A 5,129-nucleotide genomic window follows, 5' to 3' on the forward strand; every position below is an offset into this window, starting at 1 on the left:
ATGGGTCCAACGACTATCTTTAGGGGATGGCAAGGGATTTGCAGCTAATTTGCTTATCGCTTGACGTGCGCAGATACGAGGTACACAAACGAACTAAATAATCAGCCGGTTGCCACCCGTGTTTATGACTCGTCTAACTTTGTCTTTCCTTTTCTATTCTACAAAAATGATGAATAAATTGTATATATTTTTTTTTGCTTGCCAAAATGACCCAAAAACCAAACCCGAAAACCGAAAAAGAGCAGAAAAACTCGGGGGAAAATCCCAAGGCAGACAAATTAAACAAACAGCAGTCGGACAGCAGTCGGGCTGAGTCAGTCAGCGCCTTGAAGTGGCCCCAAAAAATTCAAATACGCCCAGTATCACCCATTACCTTCAAGCAACCGCTAGACCACCACCCGCTCCTGAATGCTTCTATTTCTGTGGCCAGTGGCAGTGGCTGACTAGCTGACTAGCCGACTGGCTGTGCCTGTCGTCATCGTCATCATCTCCTCGCTATCTGTCAACGTCACCATCACCATCATCACCATCCGCGGAGGAGCTGCATACATTTCTGTAAATCTCGCGGCAAATCGGAATGCTCTGGCTCTCGGTCTGTTCTTTTCTCTGTTTGCAATTTGTGCCAAAGTTCTTGTTTAAAGACCCCACAACTCACACAGATACTGCACACACATACACCCAGAGAGATACTGTCGGACCACGGCAAAAAGGAGGCCAAACTAATAAAGATGAAATGGAAATACAATGATGAAGGGGAATTGAAAGAGAACGAGAACGAGAACTACACACAAATGTACGATCGGATGATCTGAAGGCGCGGGTTCAAGGCTGGAAACCGTATGGAAAATCTGGGAGGAAAGTTCCCTTGTATTGGCAGTGAGCTATGACAGAGATGTTGAGGGGGAATGCAGAGGGATTTATGAAAGGGCATTCCTCAGGAGAATGAACCGTGGGGCTGGTTGACATTTATCAATGTGCTCCTCAATGCAATGACGTTAAAGTCCTCTATTTATGATTAATAATAGTAATCAGCAGGAGCTAAGAGTTTTCCTTAGATTATTCTTTGTGTAGCGAGAGAACATGGAATCGAAACGATACGGCCCAAGGAACTCTTGGAAAGCTGCATTTTTTGGGATTTATTAACGATAGACTCCCGAGTGTTTTAGCTTATTTACTTTTGTGTCTAATCCTGTCAAATTATTCCACATTAGCCGCCTGAAATCAGTTTCAATTGTATATAATATTTCGTTTTCGATTCATAATCCCTTGAATCTCATCTCTGATTCGGGGCATCAATTAAATCCTAAGCTAATTAATCTTCCTGAGTCGTGTAAAACACATTTCCCCCATTAAATTCTAGAAGAAAATCCAGCTTAAAGCATTTGCCACACGACAACATGTTGCACGGACATTTTGTCACGAGTCCTGCCGCAAAGCCCCACTAAAGAGGAGCAGGAACAGGCTGCTGCCTGCCACTTTCAGGTTCTGCCGCCCGCAAATAAAAACATTAAATGCTTTGTTGGTCATGCCCATGCCCCTCTCCCACCCCACTGCCTGGCCCTTGTGGCAACGTGTTGGCCATTCATTCAGTCATTAAGTGGCAGCTGACGCCGCAGCAGCGGGGGGTGGTGGCCACTGGCCTGCGGGTGGCACAGCAGAGAGAGAGGGAGAGAAATGACTCTAAGGGGGCTCTGGACCCACAATTTGTGGCGAGCTAAATAATTTTTATTACAATTCGGTTTCGGCTTAATGTGGTTTTTAGTATATTTATTATTAATTCTGTTGTTTTGTTCTCTGTTCCGTCGCGACGGCAGTAAAGCTAATTTCACGATACACTTTTACTATGTCGCGTGGTTATTGTTATAAGTGTACTTTTTTATTAATTCTTTATTTGAAGTGTATCCCAAAAACAAAACTTCACTAAGGGGAACTTTTCGTTGTGCCATGTCACATACAGAAAACTTTTCCATTTCGTATTTTACAAGCGCTTTGCCTCGATCGACCCTGAACGAACCCTAAGCCATGGATAGATACCGATAATAGATAATAAAATAAATCAAATGTTGCGGAACCAATGAACACTTGAACTTTGCAGTTGGTCTCAGCACATCCATCACACAGTACCCCACACCCCCCACAAGTATCTGTGTACCTGCAGGGCCCCCTTCCAGGGGTCTGCGACAACTAAAGTTTGGCACTTCTTCAAAGAGTTTTAAGGCGGCCTGTCAAATTAACCTTGAAATGTGAATAACATTTTGTCGAAGACTCGCTGCGCATTTTAATTGAATTTAATTAACATTTTACTACGTCCGATACTTTGAATATGGGAAAAGCGACAGCGAGACAAACAAAAAACGAAAACGAAAAACAAAACACACAAAACACAACACAGAAGCAGACGGGACACACGAACGGACAGGGGGGCAGACGACAATTGGCGGACAAGCCAAAACCGAGTTGACAATGAAGCTGGCGACGCATGCGCGCAGACTAATTGCCGGACACGAACGCACGGGGGCCCTGAGGCCAGCCAATAAAACGTAATACTCGTAGAGCTCTCCATAGAGCTGAATGTGACCCAGACAACAACAAATCGTAGAGTGGGAAAAACTTGTACTTAGACGGGGGGTGGTGTTGGTTGTGGGTGGCTCCGTGGACGAGGGTTCCAGGGGAAGCACAGACATTGCACTTGAAATCTAAGACAATGGAAAAGTTGTGTAATGATTGCTGAAATGATTTGTGGGTATGGCTTGGAACGGGGAATGGGAAGTTGGTAAAGAATAATAGAAAAATTAAATAAATTCTGGAGAAATCATCATAAACCATAATTCATTTGAATTCAAGGCTTTAATGCCAGCAGATATTAAGTCGTTACTAAGCTTTGTATATCCGTAAATGCTGCCTCAATCCTATGCCTCGCCCGTCATCTGCTCCTTAAATTACTTCCAAAAACTACCAGTAACACTTGTCATCTGGTTTTTCTTTAATTCAAACACCTCCTACACTTATTTCAACATATTTTTCAGCATCGAATATAGAGTTACCAGCACTCCTCCAGTCTCAAGTTCTGTCGTTCTGTTTCGTTGATCTCCCTCAGACCATCGACAGCTGGAGGGCTGCAATCTGCCGCCCATCATCAGAGTGTTGAATGCAGCGAAAAAATGTTTGTGTAGAGCATTGAATTTCACAAACAAACCAACACACAGATGGAGATAGAGATAGAGATAGAGGAGCCGCTAAAGAAGGTGTCGTTTGTGTCTCGTTTGCGTTCATATTTAATTCTTAGCTGGGTCTCTGTCCATTCCGTCATCTGTCAACAGGCAGCCAGAACACAGACACCAAACAGAGCAGAGTCCAAGTTCAAGTTAGAGTCAAATGTGTGCATTAAATGTCAATAATCATAAGTTAGTTCATACACTTGCAGAAGTTGACAATATGATGTTGAACTGATGATTTGGTATACATTGCAGAAAAGCAATGAAAATGTTTCACAATATTAACTGAATACTCATCATTTAGCTGTTACAGAAACAGTCCAATCTTTATTCCTTCTAGTTGTCCAAATATCTATAACCATTTGTCATTTATTTTACATAGAAACTATCCACCTTAAAGGGTATCTAAAGCTTCCCTCAAGAAAATTGTACTTTCTTGTTTAAATTTTGATTGGGTTGTGGATTTTTGGCTTTGGTGGCTTTGGTTTTTGGTTTGTCTTTCACATGGTTCATTGTCATTGTTTGCATTGCCCCCAAAAGGTCAACTTACTTACTGTCTTTCACTCTCTGTCCGTCCGCCCTCTGCCACCATAACGCCCTCAACAAATGATTTTCGATAGAGGGACCTGGCTGGCCCTGGGCCTGAGGTATTTGAAATTGAATATGGGGCCACTGAAAAATATTTACTCAAGTGCAGTTCTCTGCAATGTGGACAGGGGGGAGTGGACTCTAGACAGTGGTCCCTTGCTGCTGGGTGCACCATAAATCAAAATGATTGTCAGATATGGACAGTGGTTAAATATTGGTTTAGGTCGTAGGGGAAACAGTTTGAGCTAATTGTCAGCTTCCTGAGATCAATGAGGATGTGCCTGGAAGATGGAAAGGGAGGAAGGAAGCTGTTGGTATGAAAGGGATGTTCAGGGATTGGTAATGATAGGAAGGAAGCAGTTTTAAGCACGTTTGGATTTAAGGCAAATTACAAATTTCATGGAGATGTGTGCTAACTGACAGTAGAGTAGATAGAGACTGATTAAGTGGATGAAGAACTCTTGACGTTAAAGTGAAAGAAAAGAAAGAAAAAGCATTTGAATGTATATTAAAGTTGTCAAGATTAAAGTACATTTGTTTCTATATAAAAGAGAATAATTACTTCAAATATAATATGTAGGTTTGCTTCATTTTAAATTCCAATATTGCTGGCAATCTAAGAACCGTACACACTTAACTGTAAATTCAACTTCAACGAAACTTTCGGTCGCTTCAAAAGTCTGAAAGCGCTTTCATACTTTTCGATTTACGTTTTTTTATTGCCATTGGAACCGTAAGATGTATCCATAACTGCAGACCCATCCACAATCCACAGGGTGGCCCTTGAGTACCTGTAATGGAATACGTCTCAAATCGAAATCCCTTGGGGATTTGGTGGCCAGCAGCGAACAGCCAAAAGTCCAAAACTAGCCGAAACGGGTCATGTGGGGAACCAATAAAAACGAGACTATCCAGCAAAAAAAAAAAAGAGATGCCGAAATACCACAGGTGACTGACGCATGCCACACACATACGGTGGCAGAGGGGACACACACACAGATGCTCATAAAGGGGGTGACACTCACACAGAGTTATGAAAAAAAGAGGGACACATACACAAATACAGAGCAATAATTTACATATTTTTTTTGCCAAACGAAAAGTGGAAATGAGAAGGAACCAAAAGAAAAACAAGCAAAAAAAAGAAGAAGTTAAAAGAACGAAAGGATGGGTGGCTGGGTGCTGAATGGGTATACCCTTTTTGATAGCTATAGAAATATAATAATAATATTATAATATTATGTCAGTCGGAAGGAAGGACACATACTCGTTAGATTATTAATTCCTTATTAAGAATAATCGCCATAGAAATATAAAGTACCTTCT

The sequence above is a fragment of the Drosophila guanche genome, unplaced genomic scaffold (genome assembly GCF_900245975.1).
Source record: "Drosophila guanche unplaced genomic scaffold, DGUA_6, whole genome shotgun sequence".
Lineage (NCBI taxonomy): Eukaryota > Metazoa > Arthropoda > Insecta > Diptera > Drosophilidae > Drosophila > Drosophila guanche.